Source organism: Talpa occidentalis, unplaced genomic scaffold, assembly GCF_014898055.3.
Source record: "Talpa occidentalis isolate TD23 unplaced genomic scaffold, MPIMG_talOcc4v2.1 talOcc4.14, whole genome shotgun sequence".
NCBI lineage: Eukaryota > Metazoa > Chordata > Mammalia > Eulipotyphla > Talpidae > Talpa > Talpa occidentalis.
Window position 1 is genome coordinate 56,613,688 of NW_023601433.1, and position 22,098 is coordinate 56,635,785.

General features: G+C 38.4%; 1 pseudogene; it reads right to left on the reverse strand.

Moving 5' to 3' along the window:
* Nucleotides 1-13,591: 13,591 nt before the first annotated feature.
* Nucleotides 13,592-13,738, reverse strand: LOC119245425 (U2 spliceosomal RNA; annotated as a pseudogene).
* Between the last annotated feature and the right edge of the window lie 8,360 nt (nucleotides 13,739-22,098).

Consider the following 22,098-nt stretch of genomic DNA (forward strand, 5'->3'; position numbering starts at 1 on the left):
TTACTGTATGGTCTGTTTATTTCACTCTGTGAGTAGTATTTGCATCATGTACAGAGTCTTAAAATTAATTTTGTTTTAATGGTTAGTTACCTACATAATTGCATCTTTATATATTCTCAGGACAACTCTCTTCAGTCAATAACTATTACTGTAAAGTCACTGTTCATAAACCAATTTCAGTTAGTATTACAAAGTTATAGAGTTAATAACCTTCCTTATCACCTAAGTTCAGTTAAACGTGCCGATGCTTCTGAATCCTGCTTTGTGAACTTCAAATGGTATCTTCGACTCCTGGCTAATATAAATGACGCCATCAGCAAACCTACTCTACTTCTCACATTCTTTCCCCCTTCCTCTGCATTTTTGTCTGTCATAGCATTTGAACTTTATCTGGACATACACTACTTCCATTTATTCTGTGTACCATAAGATCAAATCAAACAGAATAAAATGTAAATAGTGTGGCAAAAGTTGACCACAATTTCTCTTTGCTCAGCAACACTGTTTTTATGATGGAAAAGGTTGGGAAGCTTTGTAGAACTTTTCCACATTTTTACATATGATATCTCTTTTTTATTAATGATCATTAAAAAGTTGACATTTCTTTTTTTTTTTAATATATATTTTTTAATATTTATTTATCTATTTGATACAAGCACTGGGTACAGTCAGAAGCGCGGGAGGGTGAGAGAATTCACCAGAGTCAGAGCGGAGAGTAGAGCAGGCAGACTGACGAAGTACACTGCTGAGGGGAGCAGTGGGCGGCAGGAGAGGTCTGCGTGCCATGTGGGACACTCCTCCGGTGGCCGGGGAGCAGCCAGGGATCGAACCGGCGCCACAGAGGCCGCGGGCAGCTTCGCAATCCAGTGCTCAACCACTGCGCCACCGGGGAGGCCCCAAAAAGTTGACATTTCTTGACCTTGTACTAGTAGAGTGTTCCTCTAAATGGAGATGATACAGGATACTTTTCCAGGTCTTACGATGAAGGAAGGGCAGCTTTTTATCCACTGCATAAGCTGCCTGCTCCCTGGAATATTGCTTTATTCTGTGAGTTTGTATTTCCATTTCTCCCCACGTATTTGAACTGAGTCCATCGTGCCTTCTGGCATAAACAGTGCTCATCCTGGTACAACACTTTCATTGTTGCAAACAAGACTATAGCTCTTACACTCTCTGACCATCAGAGTATTTTTTGTGACTGTTCCTAAAATTTGCTTTTCATATTTTCAGTCAACACTTCGAGCCTCTTATATTCATTTCCTCCCATCCCTTCTGCCTAATCTTGGGCTTTTGAAAGACCTTAAGATATCTTAACACATGCAGATTACCTGACTTCCAAAAGTCATGGACAATTTAATTTGTAGTACTTTTTAAATGCTCCTAGTTGCTTTTGTTTGCTTTTGCCAAAGAGGAGGAAAGCACTGATTTACATAGTCATATTCATAACAGTCTCTTGCAAGTTTTTAATGGAATCTCGTCTATCATACTACCTTCTGCTCCCTTTTATGCCATTTCTACTCAGCTTCTACTGCATTTTCTTCACTGCCATCTGATGATCCTGAATAAACTCCCTCTGAAAATTTTGCATCCTGTCATTTTTGCAAATCAATAGATCTTCAAACTTGCAAATGACTCTCCCATCCTTTTCTTACTTTATTAAAAAGTTTGAAAGTACATAATATATGGAATATACATTAACTTAATATCATTTTTACTGTCCATCATCAGTATCTAATAATGTCAGTTCACTGGTTCTTTTTCAGCAAGTCCTCATGCAGCAATGCTAAATGTATCGAGTCTTCCTTGACTCCAAGGAAGTTAATGATCTGCTGAAATCACCTGATTCTTTCTATCATCAATTAATTTCAATCAAAGCATGAGATAAAAAATAGTAGGCAGCCTTGAAGTTAGGTTGAAAACAGCATACCATATATACACAAAGGAATGGGGAAGAGGATGGAACAAATCATTAAAAGGATTCGATCGGATGGTGAAGTATGGAGCTAGATGCTCAGTAGTGAACATAATAAAGTATATGTGTGTTGATTTATAATGCTGCACACCTGAAACCTACATAATATTATAAACCAATGTTGCTTCAATTAAAATTAAACAAAAAAGAAAGCAGCATAACATCAGTAGCTTTTTTAAATCAAGATAGTCAAGAAGAGAGCAAACATCTTGACTTGTGGTTTCAGCGTTGACGTTTCCTGTGTGCACTCACATGAATTGGCTGCCCTTGCCAACTCCCTGCCTCTACTTCTATAAAAGGAAGGGTTTGGTGTTCTGCAACCCCCAGCCCCCAGTGCACCTAACATGTCTCCCACCATGGGCTGGTGCTTAGGTACTGCCTTACCAACCTCAGGCTTACATGCCAACTATCAGGGAACATAACAGTTCTGTCTTCTTCCCACTCTCCCTGCTGTCTTCTCTGGGCTCCTGTCTGTGAGCTAGTGCTCTTCCTGTGCCTGCTTTTGTCTCTTTGTCTCTATCCTTCCAGCTGATGCTGCATCAAGACTGCTTCTTTGTTTCCAGTGTAACTTCCCTTTGGTCCTGGACTTTACCCTGTAACCTCCCTAAACCCATTCTGGAATTTAGCCTAATTTTGAAAGTCCAGGTAACCACTTGGCTTTCCTGGATTTCCTTGCTCACACAGCAACTCTGAAAGAGTCTGAATCGATTCAACTTCCACTAGCTGTGTGTCAGACGTGACCTATGCTTCACAAGTGGTGCCTATGGCATTGCCCAGGAGATGACTTTGTTTTTCTTCTGATTGCAATTTATTCCTGTCTAAAGATTGTTTTCTTTTAGAAACAGACTAAAATTTTTCTCTCCCTAGTCCTTTGCCTTTGGTTTCTATTTACTTCTATAGACTGGTACTTCCAATAACTTCAAGAGACCTCTTTGCTTCTCTCTGTCTGTCTCTTCTCTCTTCTCTCTCTCTCTCTCTCTCTCTCTCTCTCTCTCTCTCTCTCTCACACACACACACACACACACACACACACACACGCACACACATTCCACACACTTCATAGGAAACAGAACCTTGCCTCCATCCGGGGTTCTGAGATGGAGCTCAGCTGAAACACAGCTCTAAGATTTGAATCAGGGATGTGCATTTGTTTCTCATATTTTTACACCAGAAAGTACATGTAAATACCTACCCCTCCCCCCAGTTTTTTTTTTTTTTTTTTTTCAGGAACAAATCATGAACAAGTGGAAGTCAAAAATCTCCTGGGATACAATTCTTGGAAGTTAGAAATCTCAATTATTGTTGTTCCCCCATGAAAGGCTTTGCAGTGCTAAATAGTTTATCTCCATGACAACCAGAGGAGCTAGTTTTTTTTTTTTACTTCACATGTAAAATAATGATAGTTAAAATTATGTATCCCAATACCCCACAAATAGTCATTTACTGGGCCAGTATTAGGACACAGGCCTCTGCAGGTTTGGTTTGGGCTGCCTCTACAGTGTAGGCCATGGGAGTTTCCAGAGGGTTGGTTACTTAAATTAACACACAGTTTCTTACTTGCTAGTTATATGATTCTATGCAGATTAGTTTCTTAATCACTTGTATTTGAGTTTCTTCACATATAAAAATTTAAGATAGTTCTACTTCAAGAGGCACAGAGAGGATATATTAGATAAGGTGTAAGAATTTGCCTATGGTGCCCAAATCCTAAGACGTATTCAAAATCTTAGTGTCTTTATTCATCTTTTCCTCAGTAGAGTTTCTGACTGTAGCTGTGGTTGCTGTTCCTGCCTTACTGGTATCCAAAGGGAGGCATCAAGTCTGCCAGTTGGGTTCTCATGCATTGTTGATGGAAAAGCCCTACAACAGTGTCAGTATGGGTTGATCCATGTAGCCAGTTATTTATGAAAGAACATGTTGTCTCAGAGAAGCAATGGCTGCTATGTGCTACCTTCACAAAAGAGAAATGCATTCTTTCACTAAGTAGCTATCAAACCTAATGAAGAAAAATTGAGGTGGTTGCTGAGTCACTCTATTGTGTGAAAGAAAATATATGGAATAGCAGTCTTAGAGAAGAGTGCCCCCCTCTATTTGGGATGCTTGAGCATAGCCAAACTTACAGAATAAGAGAAATGGAGCAGAAGTCACTGAAAACTACTGATAAACCCAGAATTCCACAAACCACCATAACAGTTGAAAATTGAAATGTATGCCTGAGGATCCACTTCTTTATAAAGTCAACCTAGCAATCCTAGTCATAAATTTCAACAGCAATTGAAATAGAATCATGTAGATATAAGTGGCTCAGTTTTAGGGTATCAAGGGGTTCATTCAGTTATTCTCAATCACTGTTTTTTTTTTGTTTTTTTTTTTGCTAAAATGGAATTAGTTTGGCTGCTTTATTTACTTACAGAAGTAATAAATAGTCATTGATGTTACAAAAGGAAAGAGAGCGAAGGAAGGAAGAACAGGAACAAGGAAAGATGGAGGAGAAGGAAACAGAAATAAAGAGTTGCTAGTAATTCTGCCTCTTAAAATTAACATTATTAGTTGACTTTTGTCTTCATACCACATTAACTTTATAGTCTCCATGTAAACTAGCACATTTGCTCTGCAAATATTTATTGCGTGCTGCCATATACATATGCCCAGGTACTCTTCCAGGAACTCCTATTAAGGGCCTCTGATCTGCAATGTGGCATACAAACCCCCACCTGCAAGTAACATGAAAATTGCTCTGTAATCCAGTAAGACTACCCTTGACTTGGTCTTCAAGAGAGATGGGTTGGAGAGCATTCCTAAATTTCAAAGATAAAGGTGAGCTAGTCAGGTAAGTAAGAGAATGGAAGAGGTGAATTTCAGCAAGGTTTTGAGGATCAAAAGAACATGGTCCCTCCACAGAATGGTTGTTTAGTAGGGCTACTGTACTGGGCAAAAGAGAGGTGATAATAGAAGTGAAGCCAGATAGAAGTTTAGGGACACGATCATAAAGGAATTTGTTATCTTCAGGTTTTTTAAATTTTCCTCATATGAATGAATCCTAATGCACCAGAATTAGAATATTCAGAATTTAAAGTGGTTACAAGTTATCAGCCCAATTCTGTACAGATTTGCAAGATAAATAGACACACATCAATCTACATTCTCACAGTCATATATAATGGGCTAAAATTTCCAAGATGCACTGATTCTTTCTCTTGAGTCATTATATAGACCAACCCATTAATACTCTAATGGAAATATTAGAAATGTGGTAGACAATTTTGTGGTGTTAAAAAAGAACATAGTAAATGATTAAGAGTTGGACTCTGGAGTCAGGTTTCTCAGAGTCATAGCCATTAGGCTACGCGACCTTAAGGAAAGGATATAACTGATGTAACAGTTTTGCCAACTGTTGAATAGAGGGCATAGTAGTCCTTCTCTCAGTAGTGAAAGGTGGTGGGAATTAAATTAAAATAAGCTCTTAGAACCAGTCCTGGCACATGGTAAGTGCCATATAAATGTCAATTAGTACTATCTCTTTCCTCTTTGTTTTACCACCGGTTGAATTGTCCAGCAAACTTTATATGATGAGATGCATGTATAGGGTAAATCTTATTCTGGAATAATTTAGGGCTAGATGCAATTATGCCTATAAAGTGGGAAAATGATCGATAGCCTCAGGAACCCCTAACCCTAAAATGACATCATTGCATTTACTCTCTTAATTGAGAGTCTATAGATGCTCTGGGCTCAGTATTTTTCTTTTTGCTCTTGTTCAGCAACAACAGTTGTCTCATTGGCATTCTGCAGGCTGTTCATGGCTTTGCCCATTGTTTAGCTTTTTTACAGAAGACAGCACCATTACTCTAGGGCTCCTTTCATACACTCTGACTTCCTTCGATTTCATTCATAAAGTCCTTGCTGCACTCTTCCTTTGTGCTTCTCTGCTCCCTTGCAGCCACAATAGCATATAGGGTGGAAATTGTAAAAATTAAATCCAATTTGCTGTGGGTCACTCTGCTTAGATTAAATGGCTGAGTTAGAGCTTTGTTCACTGTGGTTCTCAGCGCTCACACAGATCAAGCCTCTGGCAACCTGAATGTTTTCCCTTTTTCTTGTTCTCTGTCTCTCTCTGTCTCTCTCTCTTTCTCTCTCCAATGCAGACTCCATGAACAGCATTAAAATAGATTTGTAATAGCAAGAGTCTCACATTGACCAGTGCAGTGAAAGCAAACTTAATGCTCTCAAGTTTTTCACTCTAAATTGTCTTTTCTCCTTTTTACTAGATCTTCATAGCATTTGTCTCAGCCTTAATCCCTGTAACTTTCAGATCAAATAATGCTTTATCATGTGAAATGCTATTAAATCATGAAACTTCCAATGCCACTAGTACCCCTCATTGCACTTAACCTCGGCCTGGGCTACTAAGCACAATCGGCTTGCCCTTTGTGATGTTACATGCTGTTTTTTCTTAAAAGCTGTATTTTTTCTAAAATTGGAAAATGGAGAAAGTCACACTCTGTCCTAGGTTTATATCAACAAAGTTAACAGACCCTGAAATATCAATTAAAGTTTAAAAAGATTTAAATTATTTAATGAAAGTAATATTGGTTTATAACATTATGTAGATTTCAGATGAGCATCATTATATAGCACCATCTGTATATACTACATTATATTTACACTTAAAATCTAATCCCACCCTTTGTCTTAAAATTGACCCCTTATCTGATTTACCCAATCCTTTTCTGCCTTCCTTCTTGTAACCACTAATTTGGTCTTAAGTCTGAAAGTTTATCTTTGTTTTATTTAGTTCACTTATTTGTTTTGTTTATGCACCTCATATAAGTGAAATCACATAATGTTTCTCCATCTGATTTATTTCACTTAGCATAATGGCCCCTAAGTCCATCCATACTACTGCAAATGGCAGGATTTTTTTTTAATAGCACAGTAGTATTCCAATATGGAATACTACTTCTTTTTCCAATCGTCAGTCAATAGGCACTTAGGTTGTTTCAAACTCTTGGTTGTTCTAAGTAATGCTGTGATGAACTTGGGGGGAGATGAATAGATTTCTTGGAATTAGGGTTTTTGTATTCTTCAGATAAATACCCAGGAGTGGGATAACTGAACTCTATAGAGTGCTATTTTTAATTTTTGGAGGAATCTCCATACTGTTTTCCAAAGTGGCTGACCAATGTACATTCCCACCAAAAATTTACAAACATTCCCTCCCTTTTCTCCACATCCTCTCCAGCATTTGTTGCTTCTTGTCTTTTGGATAATAGTCATTGTCACAGATGTGGTGCTATATTATTGTTACCTTGATTTGCATTTCCTAATAATAAGAGATGATATTTATCTTTTGATGTACCTGTTGATCATTTCTGTCTTCTTTGGAAAAGTGCCTATTCTTTAATCAGGTTGTTTCGTTTATTTGTTGTTGAGTTTTATGAGTTCTCTGTATATTTGAAGATAGATAATTCTTTTTTATTTTTAAAGAGTTATTTATTTATTTATACAAGCACTGGGTACAGTCAGAAGCCCGGGAGGGTGAGAGAATTCACTAGAGCCAGAGTGGGGAACAGAACAGGCAGACCGAAGTACACTGCTGAGGGGAGCAGCGGGCGGCAGGAGAGGTCTGCGCACCATGTGGGACCCTCGTCCGGCAGCCGGGGATTGAACCAGCACTGCAGAGGCTATGGGCAGCTTCGCAGCCCAGCGCTCAACTGCTGCACCACCAGGGGAGGCCCTAGATAATTCTTTAAAAATGAATATTCCTAATAACACATCTATTATAATACCACCATCAGGTAAAAATATGGAAGCCTCTTTATTTGACGTTAGATAGCAAGTCTCCGCAAAGATTTATTCAGCAAGTAAATATCAACCCAGTTTTTCCCTCTGGCCCAGTAGGACAAAAGTTTTAATAAAATATCTTATTTCTCTCTTCTGCAGCAGAATGCTTAAATTCTGTTATAATGGACAACTGGCCCATCAGTTAGAGTATCAAATTTAATAAAATTTTGAAAGGCTAATCGATGCTCACTTCCATTCATCTTTCAAATTTCAGCTTACAATGTCATCTTTTTCAACAAATTTTCTCTGACCCACAGGTTAGATGATATGCCTTTAATTTCTTTTTTTTTTTAAGATTTATTTAATTATGCATACACGAGCTGGGGTACAGGCCAGAGATGCAGGGGGTGCAAGGACTCACCAGAGACAGAGTAGGGAACAGAACAGGCAGGCTGACTGAAATACACTGCTGAGGGAAGCAGCGAGTGAGATAGGAGAGGTCTATCATGTGGGTTACTCCCTGGCCGGCCGGGGATCGAACTCGTATTGCAAAGGCTGTGGCTTGCTTCATAGTGCGGTGCTCAACACCTTACGCTACCAGGGAGGCCCGATATGCCTTTAATTTCAATTATACAGGCCCCATTCTTCTCCTTAGTGTGATAATTAAATTTTAAAATAAATAATTTAAGTATTTCTTGCCTAATATCCATTTCTCTTTCAGATGTGAGGATAAGGCTTGCTTACCTGTACCTAGCAGAGGGCAAACTTTTCAGAAGTCTTCATTAAGTCTTGGTGGACAAAATAGATGTTCATGAATGGATAGATGGATGGATGATAACAATTGATCAGTAGCAGATTTCCAGAATCGCTTCTGGACAGTTATTTGGGGAAGTTAACTGATTATCATTTCAGTGAGAAATGTAAGCATAATTTATCTGTAAACACTTCCAGTTTCAGAATTCCTAATAAGGATGAAGAATTTTGAACTTTTTGCTCCCTCTGTTAAACAATTCCACACACCCACCTCTCTCCTCCTGAAGGATTATTGGGGTACACAAATGGGGCCTGAGGAATTCTTTCATTTAAAACCATATCCTAAAAAAACACATCCTGCCCTCTGAGCCAGCTAAGCCCTGGCTTAGAACCTACCACATTTTTGCAAAGGCAAAAATTTTGTTAAATTCCCCTGGGAATAGCTTGATGGAGTTAATTGGCTCATTGTCTTAAAATGACATACTTGGACCCTGAACTCTTAATCAGATTCTAACTTAGTCCCAGGAAGCCTAGGTTCTCATTGTACAGACAAATGGAATAAGGGTGACAATAACAACACATGCTCTCAGACTGTGCACACTGCTGGTCTCACTTGCTAAGGGGCTAGGATCTTCCAGGAGCTGTCTATTTAGGCTTCTGCTAACAAAACAAAGTCTCTGTTTTCACTAAGCTTATCTTCTGGCATGCAGAGGCAGAAAATAAGCAAAGGGTGTGTGTGTGTGTGTGTGTGTGTGAGAGAGAGAGAGAGAGAGAGAGAGAGAGAAATATCCCACGTGGCAAGCAATTGGATGGCAAAAAAATGGGAGTGATGAGGGAAGACATTACTGATAAAGTGACATGCAGGCAAAATTACAAAGAAACTAGAAGAAAAGCCTAAATTAATTCTTCCATAGATCCTGTCCAGGTTTGTATCCAATGGGTTTGAACGGCATTATTGTTGTTATTATTATTGTTATTGTTGCGCTGGTGGTGGTGGTTGTTGTTGTTGTTATTGTTATTATTATTATTATTATTATTTCAGTGACAGTTTGGGACATCATGGTCCTGGAAGGGATATAAAGGAATTTCCAGGTTTCAAAGCTCCCAGTCTGGTCTCCTTGGCAGAGTGATAGAATAGGATGTCTGACCAGAAACAGTGTTGGGGGCATTCCTTGCAACTCTGCTTTATCTCCAGAAGACAAATAAATGTTAATTCCACACCTTTGCCCTTTAGATTTATATCCTGCAGACTATTGGAAAGATCCATCTTATTTGCTCTATGAGCAAATGTCAGAACCAAACTTTCTAGGCAGTGGAATATCACAGTAACTTTTAAAACTTCAGTGCCCAAGTTTCTGCCTGTACTCATTAAATCAAGAGTCCTGGGAGAGAGTCCCAGATAGTGGTATTTTTTAAACTTCTTAGGAGAATCCAGAACCAATTAACATCAGCTCACAAAAGCAGATCCTATGATAGAAGAAAGATTTCTGCTCTTTGTGCAGTGTTCTTGGCACAGAGCTTCCTTGGAGTTTCTTGAGTGATAGCTGTATTGTTTCTTACTTATAACAATCTCCTTTATATCTCAGCTGAGTTTATGTTAATGAGATGAATCACTGCACCCTTAAATAACATTCCTGCTGCAGATACTTTCATCTACCAGAAAGACCAAGTATGTGATTAGAAGTTTGGAACTTTTACCATACCTTTGGCTTTGGCAGGGAAACTGAATTCAGTCATCACATGGTCAATGATTTAATCAGCCATAGTATGTAATGAACCTCCATGTAAAAACTCTGGACACCAAGGCTCAGGAGAGCACCCTGGATGGTGGCAATTTAATGTATGAGAGGTGACACATTCCGTCTCCATGGGAACAAATCTCCTGTACAAGGACCCTAGGAGAGCTTGCCCTATGTACCTGCTCATCTGGCTAGTTACTTCATCCTTTTTAAATAAAATGCTTATCATCACTACAGCATCTTCCTGAGTTCTGTACATCAATCTAACAAATTATGATATCTTAGGAGGCTATAGGAAGTTCCAAATTTGTAGTTAGCTAGGCAAAAGTGCAGGTGGCTTGGGTGGAGGGGTGCCCAAAATCTGTAGCTGGCATCTGAAGTGAGGACAGTTCTGTGAAGGAAGTTGCCCTCAGTTTGTGAGATCTGCACTAACACTGGATAGTTAGTGTCAGAATTGAAATGATTTTCAGGACCCCCCGAACTGGTGTCAGAGAATAGGTGTCAAAACATAATCCCAAAGCCTTGTTCAGTGATTCATGTTGGCAGCTAGAAATCAGTCACCATGAGGGTATGTATACTGTGGCAAATGCTACAAATCAGGGCTGGTCCTCTAAGAACAAGTTGTTAAACCTTTACTACACGTCACTGTGAGAGGCAATACATTCTCAAATCCTTCCGTACCCTCCCACTCCATTGAGTTGTGCTCCACCTGTTTATTACATTGACCTTTGGTCACTAGCAAAAATCTACTTAAGAAGGAAATTCTGCCATGTAAGCAATCAGGGGGAATTCATAACTATTTCTTCATGTTAACTTCTCATGCATCTCTTTCCCTTTTTGAATAGTTTTATTTATTGTAGTTCTTTTTTTTTTTTAAAAGACTTATTTATTTCTTTATACAAGCACTAGGTACAGTCAGAAGCGCGGGAGGGTGAGAGAATTCACCAGAAGCAAAGGTGAGAGCAGAACAGGCAGAGTGACAAACACACTGCTTAGGGGAGCAGCAGGCACAGCAGGAGAGGTCTGTCATGCCATGTGGGACCCTCGCCCCCATGGCCGGGGATCGAACCCGTGCTGTAGAGGCTGTGGGTAGCTTTGCAGCCCAGTGCTCAACCGCTGCGCCACCGGGGGAGGCCCTTATTGTAGCTCTTTATAAGTGGATGATTCTTCTTACATTTTAGCCTCTATTTGACTCAAGTCCCTTTCTGGGAATTCAGAGAGATGATCTCTTCCTTAAGACTTCAGGAAATTCACTTAAATATTATAAAATTTCTGAGATAATTAATCCACGACTAAAATTCCCACCTGGAACTCCCCCTATCCCCACTTCCCGATCTGCTTTAAATTTTGTTCTAATTTGTTTCATGTTTCTTCCTTACTGACCCATATTTCATCTCAGAGTACGAACACACACATGCTGTCCAGGAAACCAATGCTTGGGACTCTCTGGCCCTCTTCATATTCATTTTTTCACTGTTCATTTAAAATAGAGGTTCAGGTCTTCCCCTGTCATTAGAATTTAGGATTTACTTGCATTCTTAAGGGAGAAAGTTGAAATTATTGCAATATATTATGGGAATTGACACACCTAAAGAAATGAATCACACTAAGAATTTAATTAGGGCATTGATGGAAGACATGGAGGCTTAGAAATTCAGTTCAAAGTAAAATGTGACTTCATAAAGGAATATCCCTCTTACACACATACACATACACACACACCCCACCTCTTCTTGCAATTATCCATGTTGGGACAAGCTAAACTAAACATGGTGTATAATCCTCCTAATCTAAGCCTTAAAAATTTTCTCAATATTCCATTTGATCCTAAAGTATCCTAAAGTATCATCTCCTTTTTTGTATACTGCAAAATTAAATTGGGTCTAGTCTCAAGCAGCACTCTTGAATAGAACTCTCTGGTGACAGAAATATTTTAAATCTGTTTTATCTAATATAATAGTCATTAGCAAGTGCTTGAAGTATTACTAATGTACTGTATTTCAATTTTATTTAATATTAACTATTTTATATAGACATATATAATTAATGGCTACCATATTGCATATCCTATCTATAGAAAAACAAACAAAAACAAAGATTCATGGGAGAAAAATTGAGACTTCACACTTTAATTCATTTTCTAATTAAACAAAATACTACAAACTGGGAGACTTAAACAATAGAAATTTACTTTTTCACAGTTCTAAAGTCTAGAAGTCTAAGACTAGAAAATCAGTGCAAAATATTAATGAAACTAAAAGCTGTTTTTTAAAACATAACCAAAAGTTACAAACTTTCAGTTAAGCCAAGTAGAAGAATAAGATAATATTCAAATACAATCAGAAACAAAAGAAGAGACGTTACAACGATAAACACAAAAATACAAAGGATCAGAAGAAACAACTATGAAAAATTATATACCAACAAACTGGGTAACTTAGAAGTTGTTAAATTGCTAGAAACATAAAACCTATCAAGACTGAATCATGAAGCAATAGAAATTCTGAACAGAGCAATACAATGTAATGAGTTTGAATCAGAATTCAAAAACCTACCAATAAAAATAAGTCCAAGACCAAATGATGTCACTGGTGAATTCTATCAAACATTTAAAGATGAATTAATACCAAAATGAAACTTTTCCCAAAAAATGTTTTAAAAAATAGCAGAGAAGATGACACTCCCAAATTCAAGGAAATAAAATGACAAGCAAATATCCTTGACGAACATGGAGTGCAAAACTCTTCAACAAAATGTTAGCAACCCAAATTCAGCAAAATGATAAAGAAATAAAGCAACATGATTCACTGGGAGTTATTCCTGGATTATAAAGATCAGTAAATGTGATACATCACATTAACAAAATGAAGGTTAAAAATCATATGATTATCTCAATAGATATAGAAAAATTATTTGACAAAATTCATCATCCTTTTATGATATAAAATTTACTCAAATTGGTAACAGAGAAAATATACCTCAAGATCATAGATTATATGGTTCCCCCAATCCCTGTCTGTTAAATTTCCATCAAATATGTTGAAATTGTTTAATAGACTAATTAAATTGAAATTAATTAGATACTATAGGACATACTATGAAATATCAGTAAGTACTCTAGAATCAGGTATATGCTCACTCTATTAATGCTTTGCAAGTTATGAAATGCTTTAAGTCTGATACTTTATCTATAAAACAGAGATAAGAAAGTAGATCTGTTGTGTATTAGCTAAGATAAGGCATATAGTTTGCTTACCACAGTACCTGGCACATAAAGTACCATTAAATGTTAGTTGTATTTGTTTTTGTCTTATAAATCTTATTGGTAAAAAAATTAAATGGTGGGTGGGAGGATAGAAGTAGAACAGAGGAGTCAGACACCCTGAGAAAAAATGAAGAAGACATCATCTGCAAGAGCTTTTCTCATTGTAAAACTCTGTAATGTGATTATTTTTTACACTTGATCTTAGCCAAAAGGCTGAGAAGCAATGATTATTTTTTAAAGGACAAAATTACTTCATCTGACATTGACTGGGTTGTGATAGAAAAATAGCACTGAAAAACATAGCCCATTTTAAAGAACTGGAATTCCTAACGCATTTTTAATTTCTAACTATGCATGTTTTTCAAGGAGAACTCTCAAAGCACCTGTGGTATTAAGCATTTCTCTTTCAAGAGAGCAGCATGGATTCTTTAAGGCATATCCTTTTGCATCATGCATTGCCACAGTGATTTTTTTTCCTGATCCCAACATGTGTTCTTACACTGTGTTTAATTTAGGAAGATTATAAACATGATCAGCCCTAGCTCCCACCTGGATTCCTCATCATCTGTATTGTTGTATAAACCTTTTGATGTTTTTGTACTTTATATTTTTTAAAGTATTTCTGATCACCATTTATGGCTCACAGAAGTCAAGGATCACTTACTTTCATAATCTTCTTCTTTTCCTAAATTGTCCCTAATGTCCCATGAAATTACTTTTTCAATATATGTTTTCCTGATAGACATAAGATCTATGAAGGCAAGTTCTAGGATTGTATTGTTTACCACTATACCCCTAGCAGCTAACACAATGTCTAATTCATATCAGGCACTTACTGATTATTTGTTAAATTGTTTTGAACTGTTTTGTTTTGTTTTTCCTAATCCATTGAATAAAATCAATGCTGTAAGCTACACAGATAAGAACCAACAAAGAAAGACTGTGATCCTTCCACTCTAACGACCTCTGTAATATTTTGCATCTTGGAAGATTTTACTTGTAAATATTACACATCCACTAACTATGGAGAAGACAGTAAGGATCTTCAAAGAAAGCAATTGATGTCTTAGTTCTTAGGCTGAAGAGTTCAAAGAACAATGATGATTCTTTTCCTCATTAAATTCTTACCATTTGTCATCACCTCCATATCCTGCCTATTCATGGGGAAATTAAGAAGAAGGAGGTTAAAGACAGTGCTATCAAGCTACTACCAGTCACTCCAGCATGAGTTCCATTCCCGGCCAGCCAGGGAGAAACCCACATGGTGCAGCAGACCTCTCCTGTCTCTCCCACTGCTTCCCTCAGCAGTGTATTTCAGTCAGTCTGCCTGTTCTGCTCCCCACTCTCTCTGGTGAATCCTCTCACCTCCTGTACCTCTGGCTTACATGCCAGTTCGTGTATGCATAAATAAATAAGTCTTTAAAAAAAGAAAAGAAAATTAAGAAGAAGAGGAAGAAAGTTCTGAAGAGTTATGCAGTCCTGGAAGCCTTCTACTCCCGGCTGGAAGGGATCGTGCTCAGCGAAATAAGCCAAAAAGAAAAAGAAAAATACCGGATGGTCTCACTCATAGCAGGAATCTAGAAAACTTAAATAAGGGACCAGGAAAAAGAATAACTATAAGAAAGTGAAAATCAAAATCAACAAAAAACTATGAACCAGACACACTTTTAGGGGGGCGGGGGCGGGAGGGGAGGGATTGGGGTCAGAATGGGGGGGCTGCAATTGTATGGGGAATATAACAATAAAATTTATTATTTAAATTTAAAAAAAAATGAAACTAAAACCATTCTTCAACTAATGTTTTGCCTTTGCCTTAAGCTATAATCTATAGATAAAGTAGCAGTGTGACCACTAACTATAAGAACTTATTTATTGTTTTTATTGCTGAGCTGTAACATATATTGCAGATAGAGGAAGTTCTAGTCTCCCTTCTCACACAAAGACACTATCAACAAGAGGGTCCCACCCTCATGATCTTATCTAAACCTAATCACATCCCAAAAAAGACCCCACCTCCAATACCACTCACCTTGGGGGTTAGGTTTCAACATATGCATACAAATGGGAGGGACACAAATATTCAGTCCATATTATTAGCTAAATTTGCAACCATTTATATAGGGGTTATAGAGGGGTAGATACTCTGTAAAACTTGGAAAGGAAATATTTTGGAAATTCCAGTATCTAAAGTCAAGATTGTTCTCCAATTTCAAATTAAAGCACCATAGTTATAGGAACCCATGTTAAGTTAGTAAATATGACAAATAGTGTTTGTTTATTTGGATTATTAAAAGAAATCAATCAGCTTACTGCTGGTTATTGCCCAGAATTTCACAGGTTTAAGTTTTGAATCTTAACAAATTGGAAATATCCTGCGTTGGGAAAGGTTTTAAATTATTATTGGGCCTCTGTGGAAGCCTAGGGGTTGAGTCTCATGGCTATCATAGCTACAGACTGAGTTCTATCCCTGGCCAGGGAGCTAACTCACATGGCCCAGAAGACCTCTCCTGTCTTGCCCACTGCTCCCCTCAGCAGTGTATTTCAGTCCTTCTGCCTGTTCTGCTCCCCACTCTGTCTCTGATGAACCCTCTTACCCCCCGCACCTCTGGCCTATACCCCAGTTCTTGTATGCAAAAAAAAAAAAAAAGATTATTAGGTATTGATATTTCTTTGTAATGAGATCCTTGTCCTTCCTTCTTCTGGGATGTTTGGCAGGCAATAAACAGAAGGAAGCAGAGAGGAGAACAATTATGCCTGGGAGGCAAGAAGTGAGCGTACAGTTTTATGGGTAGAGAGGGAACTAGGACAGATGAACATGCTTGGAACACAGCAGACTCACAGCTGACTTCACACCCTAAGCAAGGGGTGATCCTAATATTAAGCTCATTTTAGATCTACTTTCCAACAATAAGGTGATCTCAGAATCACAACGTGATTGAAATTTATTTCACTAAGGTTTGGAGAATTTCTTTAAATCTTGAAGCTCAAAATGAGTCTCTCAGATAAAAGTATGATGAGGAACAGAATTGGGCTTTCTGTGGTGAACTTCCTGGAGTATATACATATGCTGATTTTCAGTGTTGCACATCTGAAACTTAAATGTTACAATGCAAGTTAAAAAAATGAGTAAAATAGGGCCTCCCCTGGTGGCGCAGCGGTTAAGCGCTGGGCTGCAAAGCTGCCCACAGCCTCTGCAGCGTCAGTTCGATCCCCGGCTGCTCCCCGGCCACCGGAGGAGGGTCCCACATGGCGCGCAGACCTCTCCTGCCACCCGCTGCTCCCCTCAGCAGTGTACTTCGGTCTTTCTGCCTGTTCTGCTCCCCGCTCTGGCTCTGGTGAATTCTCTCACCCTCCCGCGCTTCTGACTGTACCCAGTGCTTGTATAAATAAATACATAAATCTTTAAAAAAAAATGAGTAAAATAATGAAGTACTTTATATGGAAAACTAGGGTTCCTCAGCATAAGTTAGTGACATCCAGAATTTGAACTCCTTTTCTAGTCACATTTTGGTGCCCTGTACACACACACACACACACCCCCCTCACACACGTACAAGTACACACATGTGGATACACACAGTTGATTTTGTTATTCAAATACCATTGCTAAATTTTATATATTTTCACAATATCATATTGTGTTATTTGGGAACATAATAAAAGAAAGACAAACTAGAAACCTTAAGTCTTGAAGAGATGAACATTTCTTTATGTGCACAGGCATATCCTGCAACAAAAGTGTAACCTGAACACAGTGAGAACTTGGCTTGTGGAATCAAACCAAATTACCCTTTTATCCTAAAGTCCAAAGTTCTGGAAGTCAAGGCACCGGAAAGCAACATTTTAGTTGTGTCACATTATCTGTAATAAAACTTTTAAATTATGTGTGACTATTTCCATATTCCCATGTCTGGCATCTGCATTTGCCTTTTACAGATATTCTCTTGAGCTGTCAGACCTGAGAAAAGCTAATAATCATCCTGTATTACATTCTGGTGCTGGGACAGCAGCTCTGATGAGGCCCAGGCTTTGAGACTGCAAAGTCTTGTTTCTTTGACTGCTGTGGGAACACTGAAGAAATATAATTTCATTTATTAGAAACAGACAGCTTATAAAATTGTATGAAACAACAGGTGCCCAAAGAAAAGCTTGAGGCTCTAATGAGGCTCGGACACTAGTCTGGAGATACAATTGAAGCTGTTTGCATTTCTCTTTAGACACAAATCAATCTGAGCCTTCAAACCAGATTATCTCAGCATGCTACTGCAAACAGTTTTCATCTAAAGTTATTGATGATTTTGCTTTTAACCAAGAAAAAGGATGAAATGGAGAAAAATTGGGTGTACTGCAAAGACAAGACAGACAGGAATAGAAGAAGCAGTTTAAATAAAAAACAAATAATCAGAATACACCCACTGACACTTCATTTGACATCTTGGGGTAATGAAATTTCCCAGATAAGGAAAGTTCATCCACTCTAGCACATGAACTTTTAAAAATCATAACCATTTTTGATAAAAAGATAAACATAATAAATATGATATATACTTCTTTTTCTATCCTCAAAAATAAAGCATCCTAAAAACCTTTCAAATTCTTTTAAGTACATATATCTGAATTAACATGTAGTTACACATTAATTCTAATATGTCTTTGCATTCTCCATGATTTGTGTCTACTTTAAACAGAATGCTTTACCTTTTGTGGGTAGGGAATTTAGTTTGTTAAGAATTTCTTGTTGGGCCTTCCTGGTGGCACTAGGGGTTAAGTCTCAGCACTATGAAGCTGTCCGCAGCCACTGCAGCAGAATTCGATCCCTGGCCAGGGAGCTAACCCACATGGTGCACCAGACCTCTCCTGTCTCTCCCCGCTGCTCCCCTCAGCAGTGTATTTAAGTCACCCTGCCTGTTCTGTTCCCCACTCTGTCTCTGGTGAATCCTCTCACCTCTCAAACTCTGACCTACACCCCAGCTCTTGAATGCATAAATAAATAAATCTTTAAAAAGAAAAAATTTCTTGTTATATTTGATAATCTGCATGAGAAACTTAGGTGCACAGTATAGTGATTTTAGTGCATGGGTGTTACTTCCTCGATTCAGATTCCTAGAGGTTGAAATTTGGGGAAATCTGACTTGTAGCTATGTTGCAAGGTATTACTTTACTCTGTGTGTTTTTTTAATTGGAAATATCTATAAGCCTTTGAAGTGTGTGCATATGAAACTCTTTTCTCGGACTCAGGCTAACTACAAGGATAATCAACATTTGCTAAGAATAGTGGGGAAGGGAAAGTAAGAGATCCACATCTTATGAACTTGGCGCAGTGGCCCTTCAGCTTTCTGATTTCCCTAGCATGATTTACTGAAGCTTGTGCAGAATCCCTGGTGAGTTTGCACCAGGAATAATCAGAGTCAACTGTGAGGCAGGCCCTGTAAGCACCAAGATTTGAGAGGCTACTGGACCACTATGGAAAGCTATATGGGGGGTTCTTCAGAACACTAAAAATAGATCTTCCATGTGATAAGAACCAGCGATTCCATTCCTAGGAATCTACTCAAAGGACACAAAAATATCAAAAGGAAACCTGCACTCCTATGTTTATTTCAGCAATATTTACAATAGCCAACATATGGAAACAATCTAAATGCCCCCAAACAGATGAATGGATCAAGAAGATGTGGTGTGTGTGTGTGTATACACACATATGTGGTATATATATGATATGCATACACACATATATACAGTGGACTACACATGCTGTAATACTACTCAGCAATCAAAAGAAAAACAGAAATGAAACATTGTACGTGTAGGAAGAGGGAAGCCCCATATATTGCTGGTGTCAGAACTAAAATATGGATTATTTCTTTACTTTGAGTATCAGAAAGATGTGAAGTTTATATTTTGCATCATGTTAAACAAGCATAGTTTCTTTTTTAACTGTTGAGTAATCGACTACAATAGATGAATAGGCAAAATAGATTGTAAAATTAATTTTTTTGTACTAAATCCTGTTTTGGGGAGTTGGTGAGAAAAGAGTCAAAGGTAGAGAGAGGGGGAAAAGAAATGACAGGAGTGAGGAGAGTAAAGAGGAAAACAGTTAATGAAAAAGGGAAGGAGGAGTTTTAAGCCAACATCAAAACAAGGGAAGTTTATGAACAAATACATTGTAACGAACTGAGCTGGATGCCATAAGAATAACTGAACTTGGCATCCAGCTCAGTTCCTTACTAAGATAAAGCAGAGAGTATACCTGGGGCTGGATCAATCAGACCAAGAAAATAGTCAGCATCCCAATTTATTTCAGAGCAGAAACAATTTGAAAGGCCCACCTGTCCAGGTACAGTAAGAGAAATCCCAAAGAGACTGAAGCCCACACAGAAAGGAACACTCTTGGGTATGTCAACAATGATGTGTCTGTTCGAATCTCATATCGTCTCCTTCCTTTGTCATTTACTGTGAGATGAGTAGCTCAGTATCACTCCACGCCTTGATCCAGATGTACGAAGCAGCCAGGAGAGCAAACACTTGTACCATCAATTCTACACTGCATTTCTCCCTGGCACCAGTGTGGATGGGCAAGTGTGTTTCTTACCTCTTTTTGTTTGCTTGTGCTTTTCTGTGCTAAAATATGGTGACTCATGGATGACTATTTATATTTCAGACTGAGGCTCTAGAAAGTTCATTGGAAGCTACACTTCAGGGTGATGCTCATCAATTAGCAGATATCATTGCCGGGTAATTTCACCAGAATTCTTTTTGAGAGCCCACCCTCTATAGGTCATTTCCCTTTGATTCAGTTTTTTCAGATGGAATCCTGCCATTCTCTTGTCTGGAGAATATAATTCTGACTGATTAAAGTTCTGGGGGGTGGGGAGTGGGAAAGGAAGATTTGGGGATGGTGGGTTTACCTTTCACTTGGAACTCCTGTTTTCCATAGGGTATCACTGGTATCCCCACGTCAGTGTTTTATGTCAAAGTCTCCCAATAAATTGCTGATATACTAGCAGGTTGGGGGAATGGCAGTCATTCAACTTCAAATGACAGGCCTAACGTTCAAAGTGTCTTAACTTCTCATTCAACCTGTTTGCAACCCCCCCAATTTCAGACAAATGTGGTCCTTCAGTTTCCAAGTCTTTCCGTGCTTCTTTGGTAGAAATAAGATTGCTTTCCCACTTCCCTGTTTGAGTTTTTATTATTTTATTTCACTAAGTCATCTACTCTCCCCCACATGCTTTCCAAAGTTTTGTTGCTGTTTTCTCCTCTCCTGCTGTCCTGGGGTGGGGGGAGGGGTGTGTGTGTGTGTGTGTGACAGAGAGAGAAAGAGAGAGAGAGAGAGAAAGAGAGAATTCGGAGAGGGTGCAGAGATAAACTTGTGTGATACTTCTGCCATGTTAACCAGAATATGTTTGCTTTACATGATTCTTCCTAAAAGACTTGCTCTATTGTGTCAGGTGGTACCATATATGATGGCACCTATGTCATCATATTCCATCACACAGGCCTGTCAATGAATTGAAGAAGGCCATTGTGATTAGACAAGATCAACAGAGAAGTCAGTACTGATATTTCCTATTGTTCCAAAATCCGAGTTCTGTGAGACTGAGACTAGAAGTAGCCATGCTGAACTTTTAAATAGCCACACATTATAGCTTAATTAAGATACACTTGTTGGAAGGAAGGCATGTATTTTCAGAATAGTAAATTCCCAAAATATATCTACAGCCTAAAGCTCAAACTATGTGCACTCTGCTTTTTCTCTCCACATATCTGAGATGCCCAAGTAGCCAATATTGTTTTATATTTGTGTTTAAAAATCACCCTATGAAGGGGCCTCCCTGATGGCCTAGGGCTTAAGTCTCAGCATTACCACTGCAAAGGCCAACCATGATGGCCAGAGTTCGTTCCCTGGCCAGGGAGGTGACCCACATGGTGCGGGAGACCTCTCCTGTCTTGCTTGCTGCTCCCCTCAGCAGTGTATTTCAATAGATCTGCCTGTTCTGCACCCCACACTGTCCCTGGTGAATCCTCTCACCACCCACTTCTCTGGCCTGCACCCCAGTTCTTCTACACAGAATGAAATAAAAATCTTTTTAAAAAATCATCTTATGAAGCATATATTACACACATCTTTATTATTAAGCAGTGGAAATTTCTAGATTGATTTCATACCTAAGTTTTTCAAGGAGTAGTGGAGGAAAGTGATTTTATCCCAATTGCACTTAATGTGGTATTTTTCATCATTGAAGCTCTGATTCTATCAAATTACAACAAAAGTTCAATATTTATTTTGTCTTCTGATGCCCATATTAGATGTGATCAGCTTTTAAGTCAAAACATTATGTTTCTAATTACACTACAAATGGCCTGAGATCTGAGAATAAACATGCTTCCTGTAGCTCATACCTCCTCCTAAAACAAAGTGTCCTCAGCCAGAATCTTGCTGGCAGATTGGAGGATGATTCACAAGATAGAATGGGATTCAACTTGGCTTTTCCACTGACTGCATAGAGCCAAAAAGGAGCCAAAATGTGTTTGTTTCCACAAAACAAGCAGCTTTCACAAAGTGGCACATGAGGGAACAACCA